At 38.2% G+C, this 26,213-nt stretch overlaps 1 long non-coding RNA gene across 1 annotated transcript; it reads right to left on the bottom strand.

Annotated features, from left to right (window-relative positions):
• Positions 1-18,765: 18,765 nt before the first annotated feature.
• Positions 18,766-24,770, bottom strand: LOC118543112 (uncharacterized). The gene is made up of 3 exons (XR_013450173.1): positions 24,688-24,770; positions 21,024-21,171; positions 18,766-18,841 (listed from the first exon to the last, which is right to left on the bottom strand). It is a non-coding gene; the product is annotated as an uncharacterized LOC118543112 (long non-coding RNA).
• Between the last annotated feature and the right edge of the window lie 1,443 nt (positions 24,771-26,213).

Genomic DNA, 26,213 nt, shown 5'->3' with positions numbered 1-26,213 from the left:
ATTTTTTATTATCTCATAAGAGGGGGCGTTTATCATCCTATCTCCCAAAATAAGCAAAGGATCCTGCATGAAAATAATCCACCAATAAACCAGTGGTGTGCTGGTCTACCCCTCTCTGATTTGTAGTATTTGCTGTAAATACTTCTACCATGACTAATTTAAAGCTAGCAATATTTTAACGAACAGCTTGCAAATACTTTGTTATTTGAAAATCAACTCTGCAAGTCGGCGAGAGCCGATACAAGCCGGCTCCTGCACACCAGTGTCACATAATTAAACAACCTAATAGGGGCGCCTGGGTGGCTCAGTCGTCAAGCGTCTGCCTTCGGCTCAGGTCATGATCCCGGGGTCCTGGGATCGAGCCCCGCATCGGGCTCCTGGCTCAGCAGGGAGCCTGCTTCTCCCTCTCCCTCTGCCTCTCTCCCTGCTCATGCTTTCTCTCTCTCTCTCTCTCTCTCTGTATCTCTGTGTCTCAAGTGAATAAATAAAATCTTAAAAAAAAAAAAATTAAAAAAAAACAACCTAATAGTTCTTTTCGGAAAGTAAGCCATTTGTTCAAATAATGTCAGTAAGTCAATCAGACTTTCAGTTGTCTGAATTGTTTCAGAATTTCTTACTTCTAGATTGTCAAATACTGACTTCCTGAAGATGTCCCCAAAACAACCTGTTGAAAGAGCAACATTGAGTGTATTGCTTACTGCAGTGCAGGAGATTCTTCTTTGAACGATTTTTAGTAGCATTTCAGAGGGAGGAGAGCAAAGATAGGCCATGTAATGAAGCTTTAGGGGACTGGTTTAGGCAGGTTTTTTATACAGGTAGACAGAGGGGAACTTGATTAGGATAGGTCAAGTTTTTGACATAAAAGTTTAGGATTGGTGAACACAGAAAGGCAAGGGTTTCAAAGTGAATCTTGAAGAATAAAGTCATTTGATGTTATCTAACATCCTGAAAAGGGATATATATATAGATATAGATATAGATATAGATATAGATATAGATATAGATATAGATATATATTGTGATGAGGGTAAATTGAGTGGTCTAGTGTTCAGACTAATTTGGATTTGGGGAATGTTCCTGAAACAAACAACAGTTACTTACAATTTTATCTTCCTGGGCAAGAGTTTCATGGATTCTTAAAAATCATGCTATTGAGTTTGATCAAATAGGAAAATGATTTTCATGAACACAGCCAAATAATAAAGTTCTGTGTGGTTGTATCAGATTTTGATTCCCAGCATCAAAGGTCCATGAATCTGGAGGTTTCTCTGCAAGCAACTGGTGATTTTCCTGTCAAGATTAGGAAGGGGCCATTGGTTCTCCCCACACTCCACCCCCCACAGGTCATGGGAATACAAACAGCTGATGAATGCTTTGAAGACACCCACAGAAACCTGACAAGTATTCTAGAGCTCCAAAATATAAAAGAACAGCAGAGTATAGGAAGGTTAGGTATTTGCCAGCCTGATGGAATTAGAGGATTTACAAGTAGTCCTTCCACAGAAGTGTTGCAAAATATCTACCACTGCCCTTTCTCCTCTTTGTGATATATACTAATCTCCTTTAAAATACAGATTTCTCAGCGCAGAGTCCTGTCTAATATTTTAGTGTGAATGAATCATTATTTCATTCATTGGTTCAATCTATCCATCACTCAGTGAAAAAATAAAGTGCCTATTAACTTTCAGACTGTAGCAAGCATGCTGTCACCAAGATCAACACAATTTTTTTTTTTAATACCTCGGCTAAGAGGGAAAAACGGGGGGTACAGAATATTATTCTCACGGGTTATAGAATCTCCACTACTTGTGAACTTCCAATTTTAAAACTTTTTCATACGTATGAAAAAGGGAGGGCGCCTGGGTGACTCAGTCAGTTAAGTGGCTGCCTTTGGCTCAGGTCATGATCCTGGAGTCCCGGGATCTAGTTCAGCATCGGGTTCCCTGCTCAGTGGGGAGCCTACTTCTCCCTCTGACCCTCCCTGCTCTCATTCTCTCTCTCTCACTCTCTCTCTCTCTCAAATAAATAAATGAAATCTTTAAAAAAAGAAAAAGGGAAAAGCATGTCAATCTTGCCCTCCCTTACACAGTGGGCGTACACATTTATTTCAGAATAGGATATTGCATTATTCGTTAGCCGCAGTTGCTTCCTTTTGATTTTCTTTTTGATCAACAGGATGATCTATCAATACGAGTTTTTATGTAGACCTTGTTAAAATTGTATAACTTCAAATTCTTTTTAATTTTATAGGGTTACATCAGAGAATATAATTTCTAAGATGTCTACTAAATCTTTACTTTTTTGAGTTTTTAAATACTTTCCTTGTAGCCAAATACATGATCAATTTTGTAATTGTTCCATAGATGAAAAAGTGATGCTTTTTCTCTAAAATGAGGATGCTTATTAATTGTATTCTTGAATTCTCTGTGTTCTTATTTCTGTAATAGGTGGATTAAAGTTTTCCACCCAAACAGTGTTTGGGTTTTTATCTTCTTGAATTTCCAATAGTTTTACTTGCTGCACAGAAGTTTTTAATAGCTATGTCTTCCACATAAACTGTGCCTTTTATCATAGCAGTTTCCTATTTTTAGGTTTAGTGCCTTTAACATTAAATTCCACCTCTTTTGTTGTTAATATTCCAGTTCTGCTCCTTTTTCTTTGCATTGCCTGATTTTCCGTTTATTCTTTTATGTTTAACACTCATTTTGCCTTAAGGATATGTCTTATAAGAATCATGTGCCCATGTTTTGGGTTTTAATTCAATCTGATAGTCTCTCTTTTAATGATAGAACACAGTGCATTTATAGCCAGTCAAATGACTGATATTTTGATCTTATCTCTTCCAACTTTCTTTATGCTCGTTACTAATTTTTCATTGACGTTACATCCTTTTCTCATTTTTTTCTGATAAAATCTAATTACTACTCATTCCACTTTTTCTTTATTAATTTGAGATACCTTCCATTTACCTGCTTTCATAATTAGATGCATTTGTCTCTACTGATATTTGAAATATGATACCAAATGTTATCCCCACAAACATGTTCTCCAGCCGAATAAGAATATACTTCTACACCACTTCCTGTGCCCTCCCCTTGCCCCATGAGACATTTGGAATGCTTTTACTCTGTCCCCTCCAACCCAATTCTTGCTTTTATTGAGATAGTTTGCTACATTTTAGTACTTTTTATTCTAGACTATTGTTTGAATTTTCCTTGTAGTAGATTCCTCCCATTGCAGGAGACCTGTTTAAGCTCTTACATGTTTCCAGACAACCTATCATTTTCTATTTAATGGATAATTTAAATTGGTTCTCACTGTATTTTCTCTTCATCTTCCCTTATTTTACTTTCAGATGTGGTTCATTTCTTGATTGGAGTCTTTTACCAAGTGATTTTCTGAGAAGGAACACATGGCAGATAACATAGTCTTTTTATATAAAACCAAATCTTGTTTATGAAAGGTAGGCATGTCATACCTGATGGAATTTTATTCTCAGATATGACACTACATGTATGGACTCAGTTGCACAATCAATTTGCCCAATATTATTCTGGTAAAAGGAGGACAGATTTTTACTGAACCTATACAAATAATTTTATTGTTATTGAAGTGTATTTAGTGTTGAATATGAAATAGAAGTATTTCCGAATTTTGAGGATCAATGAAAACCAGATACCATTAAAATATTTATTTCATCTAAAAAAACCAAAGTTTACTAAATTGAGAGCTACTAATAGTTTATGAACAAACAGAAATTGTTCATATATCCATTAAAAAATGGAACAGAAAAAATAATGTAAATGACATTTCAAATAATCACAATTTATCTTTCCTTATCAGTTTATTTAGTCCCATGTAATTCACTCTTGTTTCACTGGACCTTGGACCAAAGAGTCTGCCTTCCTCATGCATATCTGCTTCAGGACTAGAAAGAGTCCTGAATTCCTCACTCAGTCCATTGGTAAACTCTGAAAGTTGTCTAAGCATTGAAAGCTCAGAATTTTATATCTGTCTGTTCTTTAAAGTATCCACAGAGTACCTGGTATGTCCACCCCATGAGGCTCTGAAACTGTTTTTCTCTGTTGAAATACATCTTACTAACGGGTAGCTTATAGAAGAGCCTTCAAGAAAATATCCAAAGGAAGCTGAAATTTGCTCAATAATGAAGTTGGATGACAAGGGTCGACTGATTACAGTGACCAATAGTATCAGGATGGAGGAAAATAATATTCTTTAATGGAGTATAGTACAAAACTATTTTTGTAAGGGTTTGATCAATGCTTTTCCCAAGAATAAAAATAATGATAAATCTCAAGGGTCTTCTCATAAAATGTACAATATCTGAAAATTTTATATTAGAAACATTTGACCTATACAACCTTAACAAAGGAAGATGGAGCATGTCTTCTGATTTGACAATTACTCCCATGTAGTTCTTACAATAGCATCAAAACTGTGAAATATGGAACATAGCAAACACTCCTAATTATTTCTACCATTCTTCTTTATAAGGTAAAATAATAAATCTTTTTAATTTTCCAGAGCCCTCTGGTTTTCTCAAAGGTAATTTTAGGTGCAAAAGACATACTGATTTTATTTTTCTAATTTTGGGGTCTGAACTTGAGAAGGCAAAATCAAAAGAGTTATTAGAGGAGATTTCATCACTTCATGAAGATAGCATCATGGATGCTGAGACTAGTACTTGGTTATCTAACAATCAAAGTATCAATAAGGTATTTTAAGATACCATTCAACAAGGTAACATGATTGTAAGAAATTTTAACTCTTTCACAAGTGAGAAAACTTTGTCCTTTATCTTTGCTTTTTTAAAAAATAATTAAGGACATTATAAAAGTACAGAGAAGAGAAAATTATTCTAATGAGATATGGAGTCTCTACTATCTGAATAGATTTCACAGAGGGTGCAGAATAATATTTTACTACCCCTTATTAGTAGTTCTTAGACTAATTTATCATTTTAACAGGAAGAAAGCTGAATTCTAGTTTTTCATTAATATGATATTGGGCAGAAAAACTTCACAAGCTCCTTTTTGTTCCTTAAATTATCATGAATAAATTCTTCAAAACAGGAAAAACTTTGCCAAAATTTTAATACATATCATAGCTTCTTTTCAGACTTAGTTATTATAATTCAAGGCAAATAAAATTCTCTTTCCTTAAATTCTCTACAACTTGCTATACACACTCAGATTTTATCCTTCACTATTTTCTCTTATATTCTGGAACAAACTAACATTTAATTTAGGATAAATCACTTTCTTTTTTTCTTGAAAAACAAAAGTACAAAGTACATAGTTTTGTACTTTTGTACAACACATTTGTATTTCTTTCTCACTATGGCTACAGTCTCAAGCAACTGTATTAATTATAACTTTTAACTAAAATAACTTGTATTTTGTAGAGCAAACTAGAAGATAGAAAATTGAGAAATGTATCATACTTAAAGATTTTATCAGTCTACAAAATTAATGAATACTGGTAACAAAACTTTCTCCAGCTATACATACCCTTCACAACCTCGGAAAGTGGCAAAAATAAAACATTCATTAACATGAAGATCACAAAGATATAGCCACTTTTTAGTGTATCAAAATCAGATACAAAAGGATATGAACTTGAAATTATGTTTAACAATCAAGGTTTCAGTATCAATAATACTTACAAATTATCTGTATATCCACTGATTATCCTCTGGTTAATGCAATTTTTTAAATTCCAAGGTTTTAAGTTGCCTACAAATCTTGGAAATGATGTTCAGACTGACATACTACAAAAATAATTACTGTAATAAAAATGTCCTCAGAGTTATGAAGACAAATTTACATTTTTATAATCTTAAGCATTGTTATATCTGCAATGTTAGTTTATTCGGCTGGTAAGCCAAAGCAGGAAGTTTAGGAACTTCATATTATTCACGTTAAACTAGTCTCCTCATGAGAAAACATATCCAAATCATGTTTTTTATATATATGCTGTATTACACTGAACACTGATAAAGAAAATTATTAAACCAGTCTAACTTGTCAAGAATCACTTTCATTATGTGAACTTGGATTCTTAATATGTCCTGAGCTAGCAGTTTCTGAAAGAAGGAATTTTTTTTCCTCAAAAACCTAGTACATTTACAATAATAAAAGATTAGCTTCAAGGCCTGAGTCCTTTGTTTCATATTCGCCATGGTTCTCAAATTTTTGAGAATTCTAAGTACTTGTTTCATGCAGGTTATATCTATTGTTATTCACCATATTAGCAGTTAAAGCAGGAATTTAAAAAATTCATTTAAGGGGTGCCAGGGAGGCTCAGTGGTTAAGCATCTGCTTTTGGCTCGGGTCATGATCCCAAGGTCCCGGGATCGAGCCCCGCATCGGGCTCCCTGCTCAGCGGGAAGCCTGCTTCTCCCTCTCTCACTGCCCCCACTTGTGTTCCCTCTCTTGCTGTGTCTCTCTCTGTCAAATAAATAAATAAAATCTTTAAAAAAAATAAAAATAAAAAATAAAAATTCATTTAAAAATAATAAACAGGTTAACATAAATAGCATTTAAGATTTTAAATGACTCTATTTTTTATATTTTTTCTAAAACCAAGAAATTAGAAGAGTGTAATTGTTTTACAGTTTTGAAAATATCTGCCTTAAAAATTTTTTTTTAATTTTAAAAATATCTGGCTTTGAGAATGCCTGGCTTAAAAGAAGACAGCTGAGTTCTCATACCTGCTTCTACATTCAATCTGTTGAGAAATGTTTTGGTTGAAGCATATGAAGAAAATCTGGCCTATACAGATCAGGAAAGAGAGGACCTCTCAGACCTCCCGAAGGGTCTTCCCCAGACCACTCTTTGACAATTGCAGCTTTAGAGCATATACCTTAGGCATCATCATTTTTCCATCCTAATCTAGTACACACTTCATATATAAAACAAATAAATATTTCACAGAACAATACTTCCCTAAGGAAAAACAAGATTCATTTTTTTCATTTTCTGTGAATTCTGGGAATATTCAGTTTGTATTAGCACTTTACGTATGTCTAAAAACCAATCAGAGCAGAGTTCCTTTAATTTAATAGACCTTGCAATCTAATGTTTTAATACCCTCCAGAAGTAAGAAGATATTTCATTTTCACCCACAAGACGTAAAGGTTTTTCTGAATCACAAACACACAAACACATAGCTTTTGGCCCAGTTGTATGACTTCAGCTGCAGTTCAAAAGTAAACCCAGAAACACAAAAACTCACCAGTTTAGATCTGAAAACTGCTGCCCTTCCCAATGGTCACACAATACTTTTCAATTGATCTGAGCTTACAAGGAGGCAAACAGAAAAAGATTAACAGATCAAATCTGTCATATCTCACCCTTCAGAGACTGGATCTCCATCATCCATTTGACAGAGATCACCAGTGGTCAGACCATAAAACCAAATTCCCAGCCATTGCCACCACCAATGGGGAATGATTTTATTGACCATGTTGGAACCAGAAAAAAGCAAAACCACAAAATCAATACAGGGAGAGAGAAAGAAAAAAAGAACGAGAAACAGAGCATCAGCCAAGTTAAACTTCTATTGCTGCTTGGCATTTACTCCAGGGGGCCAAGAAAAGACAGGCATGAGTGAGCATAAGCAGCTCATGAGGTGACTTTTCCAGCAAAGCAGGTCTTCCGGTGAGTGCACTTGGGCATTTCAGTGGATGATCTCTAAAATTGTCACAAGGATCATTTTCAAGAAGGTAAAACCATGATTCTCGTGCAATTTAACATGAACATTTGTCCGTAATTTTTTTTTAAACTCCTTAAATAAGGAGAAAACCACCAAAATATGTTTTTTAAAGGTTCAACGAGAATTCAAGAAGGTAACTATCTACAGGTAATTTAATAAAGGAATGTTAAGATAAAATTGCTGGGTAGATTAAAAAAAAACCTGTTTAATGTCTTACAGTACCCTACACTATATCCTTTGGGGTTATCTGTTGCACCACACAGAAATTACTTTCTCTCTCCCAGACAAAAATCAGCACATTGACCTCAGCCACTACAGACCTGCAAAATAGCTCAGTTAAAAGAAAGTCAAGCCCAACACTGCATGGAAAAAGCACCCAACAATCTCTTCTACCCATTTTCAACTTTTGGACTATTCTTTTCTGACAGTTGTTACCATGCTTCAATATAACCTTTTTCATGCACCCTACTGGAATCTGGTGAGCCCTTTCAGTGTGCAGAGTTAGCTCTCTTTTTCAAATCTGGGACATTTTGTGCTACTATTTAGTTATTGACTCTTTTTCTTCAGTTCCTCTTTCTCCTTCTGGAACTCCTACAATGAATATAATGGGTCTTATGGATCCAACCTTCTTTTCCCTAATGATTTCCATTTCTTGATATTTTCCCACAAGTTTCTATCTCAAAAATTATCTTCTCCTTCAGATCTGCCATTGGATCAATTCATTTCTACTTATAGAAAGTCTTGTTTGTGCTATACTTGAATCTCCTTAAATGCTCTGATTTTTTTTTCTTGCTTGAGTTATCTTCTGTCTCTTCCTACAACTCTGCTTTGCCAAGCAAGTGTTCTATTTGTACTGACTACTCACCTTTCTTCCACAAGGTCCCTTAGATCAGTTGTTATATTGTTATTGTTGTTTATTGATTTCATTGGAGCTCATGTCTGATGCTCTCCCAGCCTACTGCCTGGAAAGACTCAGCCCACTCCTTCAGCTGATTCTTGGCCTGTTGTGGGCTGGAATATTTGGCATATTTATACAAAGCTAATTTTGATCCTCCTTCTCTCAGTCTGGGCAGAGTGTGAGGGACACAGACTTCTGCAAGCCAAGCTCTTCCCAAGAGCCTCTGCTTCACCCTAGGGGTCTTTAGTGTCGCTTCGCAAGTGCTTACCCAGCCCACAGAGAAGACAGGCCCCACCCATTCTCCTCACCTGCATTCCCACAGCCCAAGACCTCGCTTGGATCCAGCGACCCATCAGCTCCCCCCAACCACGTTGCTCAGGAGAGGCAAATAGATTGGAGTTGGGAGTGGAGGCAAAGGAAGTAGGGTTTCACTCACCATCTTTCAGAATTCTTTACCAGATATAACTTCTAATTCTTCTTCTTCATTGATGTTGCCTGTAGCCCCCTAAAGCTGCTGCTCGTGTTAGCCCATGATGTTGTGTGTAGCAGTGGGGTAGTGGGGAGGAGGAGGTGAGTTGCAGGTTGTTCTCAAAATCAACTGGAAGCATGTAAAAATTAAACTGTGTTGAACTAGGAAGGCTAAACTATGTCTTCATTAAGCTTGAAAGAAGCAAAGTGGTCATGTCTAGACTCCCTACATTGCCAAATCTCAGGCTGGCATTAGAATTGGGTCACCCTCGCTACCAGTTGTGTATCAGTCAGTGAACTTGTTAATCTAGGTTCTTTAGCCATTTTTGTTGAATTTCTACACTTAAGGGGTAGGACATTTAAAGAAATGGTCAAGTCTAAAGCCATACGGAGCCATGATAGAGCTTTTGGTGAAATGTAGGAAAGTTAAAACTCAGGCTTGACAGAATGAAGAAGCTGTTCTGGATTTGTTCTACTGGAGTTCTTTTGACTTGCTTGACTTTTTCTCATGTGCATCTGTTGCAAGAAATGGACCTGGGGCTACATCATAATGGGCAGGTCCTCATCCTGGAAGGCCTGGGTCCAGATGCCGTAGACCAGCACTTCTCCAGGCCTTGGAACAAACCCTTCTCCTCTCTGATTTTAAGATAGTCCTACTTGAGTGTCTTTCCTCTTTTTGCCCACTGTGTGCTGAAATCCAGCCAGATTTAGTGTGTGGGTTTAAGGGACAGACACCAATAAGGTCTCTTGGCTATTTTGTCGTGGTCGTTGTGGGTTTTGTGTTTATTACGGTTTATCTCAACCACTTAGGTCTGACTGCTTTGGATTAAAAACATCTTATGACGCATTGTGGTACAGCTCAGTGTCCAAGGAAACTAGATTTAAGTTTGGAGTTAAACTTCCAGGATTTATAGGCTATCTGTACCTGAATTTCTCTCTTACATATCACCTTTGCACTCTGATGCAGTTAGGAGACCGATCACTAATGATGCTCTACTTAAGATAATAAGCCTAGCTTTGTAAAGGGGGAGAATGACATATCCTTTAGGATTACATAAGGCAGCTCTAATGGCCCTAAAAAGATTTTATAGCTCCATAAAGAAGAGACAAATCTGAAGCATTATCAATATGATTAGAACCTAGAAATGGGTTCAGAGACTTTCCTGCCTTGTTCCCATTTGATGTCCACAATTATTCACAGATGCAATAAGAAGACAACCCTGGCTGAATATTTGAACAGTACCTTGATTCTGCTTTTTACTTTTATGAACTGAAAACATTGCTTGCTTTCACTTTGATTTGCAGCTTTACTATCTTTTTGCTGTTTATAAAGATACAAAAACAAAGAGAGAATATAAAAGTCGCCCATGGTCTCAATCATTGTTAGCATTTGCGGAATTCACTTTTAGTCTTATATATACATATATCTAAAGAGCTCATTTAGATCTATCTTTTCATTTTATTTAATTATTTGGGCAACATAGAGATAGCTTTTCATTAACATAATCAAGTTTTTTTTTCAAAATCATATGTGAACTTATATTTTCTAATTCTAAAATCCAATAATGATATAAATATTAGTTTAATGTTCTTTTACTTCCCATTCTTCTGCCAGTAAAACCCAAGAATATGCACCTGAAATATCATGGTATTGTTTTTCATCCTGTCTTCTCTTTTATTTTTTGTTCTTGTATTTCATTTGGGTACCAATTTAAAACAATTACTTGGGCCCCACTCTACACATGTGTCTGGCCTCAGTGCTCTCATCATGGTCCTTTAGGACAATCTGGCTTTTCTATCCTTGCAAGTAACCTGTTTATATTTCTTACTTGAAAACTTTAAATTTTTTTTATATTAGAAATTCACATTTTCACCAGCCTATATGTAGGACTCCTCAACTTAATTTATTCTGCCTCAAACGTTTTCCTCAGTCTATAGTGTCAGGTAATTTTTTCAGATCCAGAAACTTTTCTCTATATGTCTTTGGTTATACACTTGATTACAGTTTTTACTCTTCTCATTTGGTCTCATTCTTAAGGGCACCAATTATTCATAGCTTCATATTCTATCTCCGAATCTATCATTTCTTTCTTATAGTTTTCTTTTTTTCTACATTACATAAAAGATTCTGAATTAACTAACCCCAATACAGATTTTAATTCTGCAATGGAGTTTTAATTTCTATGACTTCTTTTCTTAATTATGGCCATTCTCTTTTGATCTTTATCAAGTCCCCCTTCAAATACTCTTTCATAGATTTGTTTTGTCTTTTAATAACTGAAAGCATGTGCATCCTAAATTTTCTTCTTTTGCTATGATGGTCTTTCATACATTTTTTTATAACAATACAAATCTATTACCCTTCCAGTTTCTGTGGGTTAGAAGTCTGACATGGTCTCATGGGGCTAAAATCAAGGTGTCAGCAGGGCTGTGTTCCTCCTGGAGGCTCTAGGGGAGAACCAATTTCCTTGACTTTTCTAGCTTCTAGATGCTGTCTGCATTCCCTGGCTCATGGCTTTTCCATTCAACTTCAAAGCCAACACTGCAGGATCTTCAAACCTCCCTTTCGCTATTTCACTGAATCTCCTGTTACCTTCTTTCTGTCTCTTTTTTTGAGTAGAGTTGACACACAATGTTACACTAGTTCCAGGTGTACGACATAGTGATTGCACAAGTCTATGCATTATGGTCACCACAAGTGCAGCTACCGTCTGTACCCATACATCTCTATGACAGTATCATTGGCTATTTCTCATGCTGTGCTTTTTATTCCCCTGACTTATTCATTCATAACTGGAAGCCTGTATCTCCCACTCCACTTCACCCATTTTGCCCAACCCCCTCTCCTCTCTGGCAACCATCAATTTGTTCTTTGTATTTATAGGTCTGATTCTGCTTTTTGCCTGTTTATTCATTTGTTGCTGTTGTTGTTGTTATTGTTTTAGATTCCACATACAAGTGAAATTATATGGTATTTGTGTTTCTCGGTCTGACTCAATTTCACTTAGCATAATACCCTCTAGAGTCATCCATGCTGTCTCAAATGGCACAAGCGCACCCTTTTTTATGACTGCCTAATATTCCATTGTGTACATATACCACATCTTCCTTATACATTCATCTATTAATGGATACTTAGGTTGTTTCCATATCTTGGCCATTGTAAATCATGTTGCAACAAATGTAGGGGTGCATGTATTTTTTTGAATTAATGTTTTCCTTTTCTTTAGGTAAATACCCAATAATGAAATTATTAGATCATATGGTATTTCCATTTTAGTTTTTTTTAGAAACCTCCATGCTGTTTTCCACAGTGGCTGCACCAGTTTGCATTTCCACCAATAGTGTAGGATTCCTTTTTCTCCACATCTTCACCAACACTTGTTATTTCTTGTCTTTTTTAATTTAGTCATTCTAACAGATGTAAGATGATGTCTCATCGTGGCTTTGATTTGCATTTCCCTTATGATCAGTGATGTTGAGAATCTTTTCATGTACCTGTTGGCCATCTGATGTCTTCTCTGGAAAAATGGCCATTCAGGTCCTCTGCCCATTTTTAATTGGACTGTTTGGGGATATTTTTGGTGTTGGGCTATTGAAGTTCTTTATGTATTTTGGATATTAACCCCTTGGATATATCATCTGCAAGTGTCTTCTCCAATTCAGTAGGTTGCCTTTTGATTTTATTGATGATTTCACACATTTTTTTTAAAAGTACTTTGTAGCAGTGGGTCTTATTTACATTACATAGAACTTTTGTAAAGGTTGTTTGGTGTTTTTCCCCCTTACTTATACATCTTGAAAGAGAAATTTTAACCAGGTCTGGTGATCGCCAAGCAGCAGGGGCAGTTTTCCCTTTGTTCCCACTCATGTTCCCAACTCTGACAGTGTCTCCCTCTCAGACCTTCCTCTGAATATGGATGAACACAGCCTCTCTACATGTTTATCCAAGAGACTCTACAGAACCTCAAATCCTCTACATAAACTGCATTAATTCCTGAAAAATCTGATTCTATGTAGGTCTCTTATGTGCACCCAGAGACAGTGTGTGTGTGTGTGTGTGTGTGTGTGTGTGTGTGTGTGTGTAAAACCTAGATTGAACAAGTATGTTTCATGATGTGCTAAGAAGCCAGCAACCCCACATTCTCCCCTTTCTTTGGGGCTTGTTCTCCGCTGTTTAATATAAACTTTTAAATTGAAATGTAATATACATAAAGTTTACAAATTTTAACAGCAGCTTGATGAATTTTTACATAATGGATATGCCCACATATGCACCAACTAGATGGAAAATGAAAGCATCATCAGCACACCAGACACCTTCCTTGTGCCCTTTCCCAACCATTAATCCCACCCAAAGGTAATTACTACTCTGACTTATATCATCACAGATTAGTTTCACCTATTTTTGAAATTTACATAAATGGAATTACACAGTATGTGTTCTTTTATATCTAACCTCCTTTGTTCAAGATTATGTTTTTGAGATTCATCCATGTTGTAAGTAGTCAGAATATGTTCATTCTCATGGCTCTAGTATAGTATTCCATTATACGAACATACCACATTTTATTTATCCTCCTATTTTTTTTTTAAAGATTTTATTTATTTATTTGAGAGAGAGAGAACGAGAGACAGAGAGCATGAGAGGGAGGAGGGTCAGAGGGAGAAGCAGACTCCCCGCCGAGCAGGGAGCCTGATGTGGGACTCGATCCCGGGACTCCAGGACCATGACCTGAGCCGAAGGCAGTCGCTTAACCAACTGAGCCACCCAGGCACCCTATTTATCCTCCTATTGATACACATTTGAGTTGTTTCCAGTTTGGAGATATAAATATGTTTTGGGGTACATATGCTTAGCCATAAGTTTTACATATACAGAGTTTTGGCAAATTCTGCCAAAGAGTTTTTGTAAGCAATGGATGGAAGTTTCAGTTATTCCAAATCCTAACTTTTAGCACTGTCAATTTATTTTTTTATTTTATCTATTCTTATAGGCCTGTAGTGATATTTCACTGTTTCATTTGCTTATTGACCATTTGAATATCCTCTTTTATGAAGTATTTATTCAATGACTTTCAATTTTGAGCCTTCTTTTTCTCATTGATATGTAGATACTTTTTATATATTATGGATATAGTTAATAGCCAGACATATGCATTGTAAAATATCTTCTCCTACTCTGTGACTGACTTTTTACTCTCTTAAAGTATTCTATATTGAAATAATCTCAGTCTTCAAAAGAATTGCAAAAACAGAGAGATCCTGTGTACACCTAGTTCAGCATCCCCTAAAGTTAATATGAACATTTAAATAGTTTAATTATAGAAACCAGAATCTTAACATTGATATAATACTATTAACTTATCACAGATCTTCAGCAGAAGTTTACCAAGAGTCCCACTAACGTTCTACTCTAGGATTCATTGCAGAAACCAACATTTAGCTATCATATCTCCTAATCTCCCCTAGTCTGTGACAGTTACTCGGCCTGCCTTTTTCTTTCATGATTTGAAACTTTTGGAGAGAGTACCACCAATTGTTTCTCCGAATTTCCCTCAATTTGGGTTTGTCTGATGTTTTCTAATCATTTTTTAAAAGATTTTATTTATTTATTTGTCAGAGACAGAGAGGGAGAAAGAGAATGCACAAGCGGGGGAAGCAGTAGGCTCCCCACTGAGCAGGGAGCCCCATGCAGGACTCAATCCCAGGACCCTGGGATTATGACCTGAGACGAAGGCAGACACTTAACCAATGGAGCCACCCAGGAGTACCAAGGATATGCATTTTAACCATCTTCTGGAGAGACTTTCAAACTATGCAAATATCCGGCTCTTCATTACACTTTCACCCATTAATTTTAGCATCCATCAATGATTCTTATATGCAACCATTATGATTTATTTCTATATCTGTCCATCTTTGTATATATACATGTATATTACAAATCATCAGATCATATTAACACCTCTGATATCTCTGATGTCCACAATCTCTTTAGCTTTCTCAAAGAGGCATGTGGCACAATTCTCTTCATGACTGATCCTCTTGACGCTCCCTCTCTAAGCAAAGCGCCCTGCCATCCCAGAGTAGGGGAGGAACTTATACCATTCTGACACACCAGTTTAGACAGAACTTCAGTGATCCCTTTGCAAAATCCTGTCTGAAGAGTCCAGGAAATGTGGAATGCCTTATAAATCTGTCTCTGAAGAGCTTCCATTTCACACTCACTGTTGCTGCCTGGCATCATGGTACTCAATCAAAATTGAGGCACTGAAAAGCCCAGACAGATGGTATATATATATATATATATATATATATATATATATATATATATATATATATATCTTGTAGATTTTCCCAAGGTCCTGACTAGAGACAAAGGAATAGCTTTAGCCACATTAGAAAGCAACTGTGATCCAGGACAGAAGGAGTCTCCTGACTGTGACAGTTATTTGAGATAGAACATAGCACTTGGGCAGTTGCTTTTTCCTACTACTTCCTTGTTGGTGATACACAGAGATCAAGGTTCTTTTTTTTTTTTTTGAAGAGAGCATTGCTCTGTTTATTTTATTCCATTTTATTTTATTTTTTAATTTTATTTTATTTAAATTCAATTAGTTAAAATATAGTGTATTTATTATTAATTTCAGAGGTAGAGTTCAGTGATTCATCAGTTGCATATAACACCCAGTGCTCATTACATCACTTGCCCTCTTTAATGTCCATCACTCAGTGACCCCATTCCCCCACCCACTTCCCCCCCCCAGCAACCCTCAGTTTGTGATCATCCACACAACAGAGGCAATTCCCCCAGATGTTGCCAAATCAGAAAATCATTTTTATGTTTCCATGACATTCTGCCTCAGCAATGGCATGTACTTTCATAAGTATCTCAATGGGAAGGTTAGGAGGTAAATCAAATGTAACTAGATGATCACCATCACACGTTAAAAATCTCTGTATGTATTTCCCCAAACACATAAAACTTTTTTTAAAGGTTGTTTTAGGTTATTTTTAAGAAACATCCTCAAGATGGAGGAGTATAAAAGGAGATGGAAATAATATCAAAAACATGCATAATTAGCTAACCTTTATTCTCTCCTGGGTAAATTCATCAAACAAAATGTATAACTATTGGGGTTCCTGGGTGGCTCAGTCCATTGAGTGTCCGACTCTTGATTTCAGCTCAGGTCATGATCTTGGGGTTGTGGGATCGAGCCCTACATCGGGCTCTGCACTCAGTGTGGAGTCTGCCGAAGATTCTTTCTCTCCCTCTTCCTCTGCCCCTCCAACTACTCACCTCTCTCTCTAAATAAAATAAATAAAATTTTAAAAATGTATAACCGTTCCAATATCTGTAAGTGGTTTCTTGTAACTTTTTAAATTAAAATAAAGCCAGTTCACTCAATACTGTACCACAAGTTAGAGGACAAGTCCCAGTGAGTATGGGTAGTCAGTTGAACATTTGGGGGCTGTCAGGATTCATAGAATCTCTGCTTACTGGGACAGTTTACCAACTTTTTGGCTATGATGGAATAAGCCTTCTTCCACACAAGCAACGAAATAGGCTAGCAAATACAGTTACCAGTAACGATTACAAAGGCCGAGAGTAATAAGAAAAACTCTTGTTGATGGGCAGTTTGGTCTTCATCTCTTCCTGATAGACTGAGTTGCTAAAGGATGAGCTCAAACTTCTGTCTCCTTAGTTTTTACCTTGATAGACTTTCCATCCTCTCCTCTAAGCAACCCCTGTCCCTCATTTTCATCATGAATATGATAGACAGAGGAAAAACATCTTCTTAATTGAACACACACAGAGTAGACTGTATTTCTAACTGTATTCTTATGCACAAGAGCATGACTAAAAAGCATGATGTTCTAAATAGAGATGTTAAAACATTGATGAGCTGTTTACTTTCTCATATCATCAATTATCATGGCCAATAAATCAATTGTACTGATTGGCTCCCTACAGCACTGTGTAGGATGTATTTCTTCATACATTGATACATTGCCAGTTATCATTACTCTTTAATTATCATTGCATGGCCACTTTCCAGTGCCCAGTGAATTGGCAATGCTTCAAAAGTGAACTGGAATCAAATTTTCCTGTATCTATTTTTTTATTATTAATTCACTTACTTAACTAACATAATTTCCATTTACTAACCTTTATTCTAAGCACCCTTGTAGGCTTTGTGGTAATTATATCACAGTCCTTGCTTTCATGATAAAACAGAAATAAATATCATTTTAGCTAGTATTTACAAAATGCTGTGCAAGAAGCACAATAAAACGGCAAAGTGATACAGAAGTAGAAATATGTGCTTCCACCCAAGATTAAGAAAAGTTTCATAGAGGACTTAGTATCTGAGCTTATCTGTAAAAGTAAGTAGGTTTTGAAAAGATGATAATGGGAAATGAGAGGACACTACTAGTAAACGGAATAGAATGGAAAAAGATAAGACTATCCAAAGAATGGCAAATGGCATAATTTGACTGAGGGGTGAGGTACTTAAAGACAGAAGATGTAATTTTGGAAATGTAGGCTTGAACCAAGTCAAGGAAAGCTTTGAATGCCAGCTAAAAGGTCTGGATTTTCTCTTGCAATCTCTTCAGCAAATAAAATCAACTTTCAGACTTTATTTACTTTAAAAATTTTGACTGAAAATTTCCCAATTATTATATCTGAAATTAGTTCTTATTGCAAGAAAAAAAAATTGTTTTCAAAATCTACAGAGTTCATGTCCTACAATACCAACTGGGTGATTTTTTTAAATAAATGGTAATCTTGTAGTTTTATGAAGTACATTACGTGTTAGACAGCGACACCTAATGGTAATATGTTGTTTTACAGCCAATTCTAGGAATCTGGAAGAACACCAACAAAAGGCAAAGAATGAAGTCCAGAGCGTCTTCCCAGCAGGAAGACTGCCTGGGACCACAGACAGGGATGTGATGAACTTAGCTAAGGACAGTGAGAAGAGATACAGGGTGTTTGGGAAGGGCTCAAAATTTCCTGATTACTAAGTTCCCACACAGCCCCAGTCTGCATCAGCACCTGGGACTCCCCGTGACCATGTTCCCTGAATCTGCCAGATCACGACCCGCTTAAAGCACTTTTGACTAAGGATAGTAAGAAAGTGAAAAATGCTGTTTGGTTCTTCCAGGTCCCCAGGTATCAATGCATCCATGCCAACAAGACAAACCCCAAAGGTCCAATGTTTGTCTAACACCGCACACAACAGAAATTTATAAGAACTGTCTTACATTCTATTACTGCTGTCTTTCTGAAAAAAGAAATAACGTGGCAAAGTGTCATAAAACGCCTTTGGTCCCCTAATGTTACTGTTCTACCACCTTCCAGTTCAAAGGCCACTGCAGCATCTGCCTGCAGATGGTCATAGATTTGTGCTGGAAGGACTTCTCTTCTGAGTACATCCTTCAAAAAGAGTGGGGAATGATCTCGGCCAGAATAAACTCTCCTGAGTACACGTGCATGACAAATCCAACCTATTAAAGAGGCAGAGTCTGTCACACTCATACATGACTACGATAACACTCAGAGCACACATTCCCTTGCCCACCCTCTAATATTGGCAAACTCAGGAAGTAAATGCTCAGTTTTTTAAAAGAATGGGAACTTAGTTGTCACTTACTCTCTGCCTGTGTTTAATATGAAGATCTGTCATCACTCTGACTAGAACTCCAGGCTGCAATCCAATGTATCCTAGACTGGAGGAGAAAAAGTAAAAGTTAATGCAAAACCCCTAGGTTATTTTAGGTTTTCAGTTTGTCAACCTCACAGCCTTCCACTCACACTTTCAAGCACTACAAAAAAAGAAACACAAAAGAAGCCTATTTGCTTATATGATTCTAATTGGTACACTTCATTTCAGCTTTTAGCTCAAGTTTTATAATTTTAGCTCACACAACTTTGAATTATTTTTCTAATTAAGATACAGCTTTCTGGATATAATTTATTTCCCAAAATGACATTAATTTAATGCCATGTATTGAATATCTGTTCTGGGGCCATCACAGACTTAGGTCCAAGGAAAAGGCTGACAAAAAACAAGCATACTTTGCTTCCAACATCAAGTGTTTGTTTTTCCTCTGCATTTGCATCCTAAGAAAATACTCTTTTTTTTCAAGATTTTATTTATTTGAGAGAGAGAGAGTGAGAGTGAGCGAGTGAGAGAGAGAGCATGAGCAGGGGTAGGAGCAGAGGGAGAGGGAGAAGCAGACTCCCCGCTGAGCAGGGAGTCGACATGGGGCTCAATCTGGGGACCCCAGGATCATGACCTGAGTGGAAGGCAGTTGCTTAACTGACTGAACCACCCAGGCGCCCCTCCTAAGAAAATACTTGTATGCACATCACGTTTACTTAAATTTCTTAGTTGACTTATGATAGATTTATATTACATAATGGCTAAAGAATACTTCCAAAATTTTCAATTCCTATTGTTGTCTATATTGTAATCTCCCAAGAACATATAAAAGCTGGGGAAACATCAGAGGAAGAGGAGGTTTCATATACTGGGTCTATCCTAAGGCATATGCCCTGAGAATGGACTGGTAACACAAATGGAAATCATGTGTGGGTCTGGAGGGCTCCGAGAAGAGTAATCAGGGTGGATGAGCCTCGACTGCTTTTCCCAGCCCCCAGAGAGACAGCACTAGAGCAGGTAGAAAGATCTGATGTCTCCCAAGGGGGCCCTGCCTTCTAATGGCCCTGCCAGGACAGGCCCCTTGGTGAGCTGTAAGGGGACTGGCAGGTAGGGTAAATTCTCCCAGAGAAGGAGCCTACCAGCTGCCCCTGCCCCCCGCATTCTTTCCAGCTGGTTGGAAGTCAGCCTTCCCCACAAGACATATTCTAGAGAGACCAATTCTCCGTTTCTCCCTCCTGCTTCCCTCACCTCTGGCACAATAATGTTCCCAGTGAGAATCACAGAAAGATAGTGATGCTTTTTGTTCCCAAGTCTATTCATTTCCTTTAGCACGAACCCCAAGCCCAATCTGTATTCTACTCTAAAACCACAGCTTGATAACATCCCTCGTAAAATTACAGAATAAGCAGCTACATGAAGTCCATACCACATGACCATCCTGCATCTACAAGAACTTTGCAACCTTTCTTGGCCACTGGGTAGTGCATGTATTTCTTACGGAAAACCTATTGTATATTTTTAAACTCATTCTGAACTTTTCTGTCTTTTAATTAATGATTTTAACTCATTCCCATCTTACATGAAAGGAAATATACATACTTTGCCCCTTTCATCTGACTTTAGGCTTGCTATTTATTATTCTTTTTTGTTGTGGATCCATCCGTCCATAGTGGCTTTCCAGACACACAGTGGAGAGAAGCACCATCCAATAGAACATTCTGTGATGATGGAAATGCTCTATATCTGTGCTACCCAATTCAGTAGCCCCTGGCCCCAAATGACTATCGAGCATTTGAAATGTGATTAGTGCAACTGAGAAACTGGAATTTGTATTTTATCTTAATTTAAATTTAAATGGTCACGAGTGGCCAGTGGCTACCGCATGGGATTGTGCAGCCTAGAAGCTTTTGTTAGGCTGGGGTTCTGGGAGTAGGCACCCATTGAAAGGCAGAGGCCTGGAGCATGGGCTGGTGTGGCTGAGTCTGGCCTGCTTTGTTGGCAGCTCCGGAGCAGAGGAGGGTCTCCAGATAGCAGAGAGGAGAAGAAAACTGCCATCTCAAGGAGGCTCAAGGTTAGTTTTCCAGGCGTCCTCTCTGTAGACCCATGGCATCAAAAGCATTGAAATGTCTCATGTCCAGGACTCTGAAGATTTCCACAGCACCAGAAAGCCCTCTCAGGCTTCAAGGAATTTCTAACTGTTGTCCTACTGCCGATCCTGGGGAGCCAGGCCCCTTCCTGGTGCATACATGGCTTCCTGTTCTGGCTCCTGGCCCTACTCAAGTCTCTCAAACTTCAGGAGACAGTAGGATCAGGCTGTTCAACAGGAACAACGCATAACAAGTAGACAGGCCAGCTCCCTCTCAAGTAGATCCAGAAGCTTCTACTGGCTTGGCCCTAAAGAAGACACAAAAATCTGTCATTTCACCATAATCTTTGAGGAGAGATGAGTCCTTTTCCATTTCTGTCATTCAGCTCTTCCCCAGAGCACCACAGGGCCTTCCAAGTTTTCTCATTCAGTTGTTATAATATTCCAGAAAGGAGTGGAAATAGAAGCTCTCAAGACTGTCCTATTCCAAGACTCACCTCCAGCAAATTCTCTGAAAGTGTTGCATCTTTGCAATGACTTTGCAAATGACTGCACCGAATGACTAGGAAGTACTAAATGCTAGGCCATTTTAGCCTGGGTCCCAGAAGTCTTTTCACCCACAGTTGGATGGAACTTTTCTGAAACTTAGCTTTTCTTACATCCCACTCAAGGTTATCTTTCCCTCCTCTAACCACAGAACCACAGGTGACCAAACTCTGCCCTCTGTGGCACCTCCCCGTCCATCTTCCTCTTTTATTTCGCTTTTTGGAATATGCCCCGTTTATTATGAACATTTTAGAACTACAAGGAGACTAAAGATCTTCTAGTCTAAGCCCCTAACCTTACAGGTGAGGAAAAAGAATCACAGGAAGTACAAACAGAAGACATGCATGCTGCCATGCTCCCATCCTACACACATGGCAGAAATCACCAATCATTTAAAGAAATTTTTTCTACTGAACCTGGACGAGGCCTTAAAATCCTGCTCAACAGAAGGCTCCAGGCAGTCTCTTCATATTTAATCACAAACATAATTGGCATCACACATTAAGCTTATTTGTGGATGTAGTGTTAAATGATGTCAAAGTAATCTGTGGCAGAACTGAAACCGAGACTTGAACCCATGTCCCCTGTCTCTCAGGCCACTGACCTTTCTGCCACATCACAATGCTGTCATGCTTTACATTTTCCCAGCAAATATTCCATTTGCGTGTAAATTTCCCAAAAAACATCTCATCGCATTTTTGGCTTTTAGCTTGATTAATACACTTACTGGGCTTAGAAATCAAAGCAATATAAAGGCACACCCTGAGAATTCGTGGTCTCACCCCACCTCCATCCACCCCATCCCTCCACTTTTATTAGTTCCTTGTTTATCCTTCCAGGGTTTCTTTGTGCAAATACAAGCAAATTGAATATATATTCTCATTTTCTGCCCTGCTTACACACAAAAGGTAACATATACAATTTTAGCACTTCGTGCTTTTTTTAAACTTAATATATTCTGGAAATGGATCTTCCTCGTTTTTGAGCAGGTACATAATCATTTTACCTTTGACATTTAGGTCGTTCGAACAAGATCCAATCTGCAGTACATGTCTTCTTAAGCCCTGCTCTTGTTTCCTCTAGGATTTGATATCTCTCTTCGGGCAGTTCGCATCTAAGTGGTCCTTTCTGCATAAGTGTAAAGATCATTCATGGTCCTCCTCAGAATGTAGGTGAAGTTTTTCTATTATCCATCACGTAATATGGCCCACATTTTTAAAATAAACTTTATTAAAACCACCCCTCTGTTGAGAAACTTTTTTTTTAATCACAAAGGCACATATAAAGTATCATAATGGCGTTGATCAAAGTTCAGGATTTTGGAGTTGCCAAGTATAAACCTGGAGGCTTCGAAATTAATTTTGAGGACTGGGCCCTGGTTATTGGCCAACACACTGTCTGTTCCACTATTAGAAAGCCAGGGACCCCTTTGGCGTTTAGGGCCTTGGCAGAGCCCCTTTGGATCTGTGACTGCCCTAGAGTTGACCCACTTAGACTGGGCTCTGATTAAATGGACCCCAATGTGCTGGCCCACACTCTCCTGTCAATTGCCTTAAGTGAGCAGGCCTGATCTATCAGAGGGAAGTGCGGAGTCTGATCTGTGCAGCATCCTTGCACTTGCTGATCTTTATGACCTTCTATATAGGTACAAATCACCAGTGTGTTTTCCAGTTCCTTTCAATTGCCTGATAATAAAGAATGATCCTCCTCTCTAAGGAAGCCAACATCCCTATAGGGAAACAAATACTGAGGAAATTATATAAAGCAAAGGAACAGATTGTAGGATACATATCCTCATTTCCTTCACAATACTTCCTTGGATGGCAAATTTCGTTGGAAAATTTAGAAAACCAATTTAGGCACAGTGTGGATGGAAACGATGAATTGCAAGACTTTGAAGTTTGTCTTATTGATGCCAGAAAGGTGGAGACACCACGTGGAGATTATTTTTGCCTTTTTCCCCAGCACTGGTCCCTGGAGAGAGACAATCTGGAAGCCCAGTGAGGGGACCACACTGTCAGTGTTGCTGTATTTGCATCCTGCAGGGCCCCTGGATGGGGCAGGGACCGGTAAGTCCACCTAAATGCTAGACAAGAAAATTAGCCTTAACAGCACTAATTAGTAATTTATTTCTTCCTCATACAGCTGAGCACCTAATGATCCAAATCTTGGGAGGGAGCAGGGTAGCAAGAGTTCCTTGCTGGACGATCCATCTTGACTTTAGAAATTGCTATTGTTTTTACATGACTCTCAAGTATTATCATTAGGTTGTGAGCAAAACTAATTTTCTTAATCATCCCCAATCTCCTCAACCTTCTCCACTAGAATAATATCATCAACTAACTGTACAAAGCGGGCATCTAAGACTTAGTTGAATTAGTAACACCTCAAAGATCATTTATAGCTGCAGCAATCAGCCTCCAATTTCATCTAATTAGAGAGCAAGATGATTTCCCTAAATCCTCACTAATATTTTGAGTTGACAAACAATGAAGCAGTCCTGATAAGGAGAATAAATGGGTTTCATAAAGCTGCCGCTCTTTTGCTCCCTTAATAACCTGACCACTATGTCCCACATGCAAATTTAAGTGGCGAAAACAGAATATATGAGCATCTGTCACAACAGTCATTAGCCAAGAAATCTCCAAAGAAACTCCCCTGAATCGTCAGAAACACTCAAGCTCTGGGGCCACCATCCACCAGGAACGTTGCTACTGCTTTTATGCTTAAATTCTTAAACACTCAGGGACAGAGACGAATCTTGCTTGGTCCCTTATCATGAGACTACTTAAGTATTTACCAAAGCTAATTTCTGCCAATAAATTATGGCTCATTCCCCAAAGATGTTGTTTCTCAAAGATGCTATGGAGCATTTAAAAGAGCGGTCAATAAAATTTTATGGGGAAGTGGTGACCTGACTAAGCCTGCTCTCACTTGGTAAATGACAACTTCTTTCATCTGAGACAACATTTGTAGATATGTCTACTTTGAGCACACATAGGATATTAAAATAAACATAAAACTGTGGACACAATGTTGGTGAGTGTGCTCCACGGAACAAGATGGGAAATACACTGAATGGCAGGTGGAGAATGGAGACAAGAGCTGACTGAATGCAGAGAGGGATGTGAATGGAAAGAAGACGGAAATGAAGAGAAAGGTTAAGGGGGAGAGAAACTGCTGAGGTCGGCTTGACAAATGGTGCGTGACCACTTACTGCTCCGCAAGGGGATCTGTGAGGTCAGGGCTTGGGGTGACTGAATGTCCCGTGAATATACCTGGCTTTGTCCCAAAGCTCTTCTTGCAGTGACCCCGGCAGGGTCTTTCTCCACCTCAGCTTACCTGGCAACATTCTGGAAGGAAAAGGGAGAACCTGTATTAGAGAAGCAGTAAGAAAAGGGATGTCCAGTGGGATATTGGGAAATGCTGGGTTTCCTCTCCCTTAACAGGAGGTCAGGCAGGGTCCCCTTCACATCTGTCCTCAGCAAAATTAAACGTGTCACCCACTCCTGCCATTTGCAACAAAAAGAATACAACAGGCAGGATTTGCAAATTGCTTTCTGGAAACTTAAAAGTGTCTCGTAATTTATCTTAAAGTGAATAGCTCACTTTGAGGTGTGCAAACTTCCATTTCCCAGAAAACTAGAAAAACAACTAACCTCCTTGATTTTCTGAGGGCCAGTAGTGCAGCTTAGGAAGGCAGAGGTCAGCAAAGCAAAGAGGGCCTGTCTGTTGTTTTCTCTCTACCCATAAGTGCCAATAGCGTCCCAGCAGGAGTCTGGAGACCTGTTTGCTTTTCAACCAACAAAGGTGATGGCTCTTAAATGGTGGAGCCACATCTGAGCTCCATTGTGTGGGACTCTCTCCGGTTCCACACTTGTTCCCTGACCTCTAAGCCACATATCAGTCAGTCCTTTGTACTCTGATTAATCACTGAACTCTATTTTTCAAACTTCACAGATACTTGAGAAGTGCCCAGAAGCTAAAGAGCAAGTCAGGGGGTTGTGCCTTCCTCCTACTGACAGGAGGCTGGTGGGCTGCCTGCCTCCAGTGAAGCCATCCCTAACCTGGGGGAACTGAGGACCCATTTAATAACTAACCTTGATGAAGCACCTTCACTATGTACCAAACAGTGTTCTCAACACTGCATGTGAATCAACTCATTTAGCATGACTACTCTAGGTAGCTATCCCATTTTACAGACAAGGAAACTGACTCCTAGAGAGGACAAGTGGCTGAAGGCCTCACCACAGATGAGTGGGGGGTGCCTGTGTGTGGACTGTGGTTCCACCTGAACATCCCTCTGTGACATCGAGCCACCTGACTTCTCTCTCTCCTTTCCTAAGCTTGCTGATATTTTTCTTTAAGGTCATAGCCCCAAATGCTTGGTTAAAAAATGTTGTAATATCATTGTCATCTTCTACTAAATTTGTACTTTTTCCCAAATGTTATTGTCTTTCCAGTATTTTATTCTTTTTTTTACTTAAAAAAAAGAATATGGTATGCTATAGGATCTCCCTCTTTCCTACCACAGCCTATGCAGATAGACTTAACCCCGGAGACAGCCAGGACTAAAGGTTTGGGGAGGTTGTGTGCACGCTTCTATGTACTTATCATATTGTATCTGTGTACTATTTGTATTTATTTATTTAAATACACGCATGAATGTGCGTGCACACACACACCTTTTTAACATAAAAGGATTATACCCAAGATACAGTTCTGCAACTTGCTATTTTCACTAAACAATAGGTCTTGACGCTCTTTCAAGGCCTCTGTGTATAGATATGTCGTTCTTCTAAGA

This window comes from Halichoerus grypus, chromosome 8 (assembly GCF_964656455.1).
Source record: "Halichoerus grypus chromosome 8, mHalGry1.hap1.1, whole genome shotgun sequence".
NCBI lineage: Eukaryota > Metazoa > Chordata > Mammalia > Carnivora > Phocidae > Halichoerus > Halichoerus grypus.
Note: the sequence above shows the minus strand (reverse complement) of the source record. Positions and strands in the feature narration are given on the sequence as shown.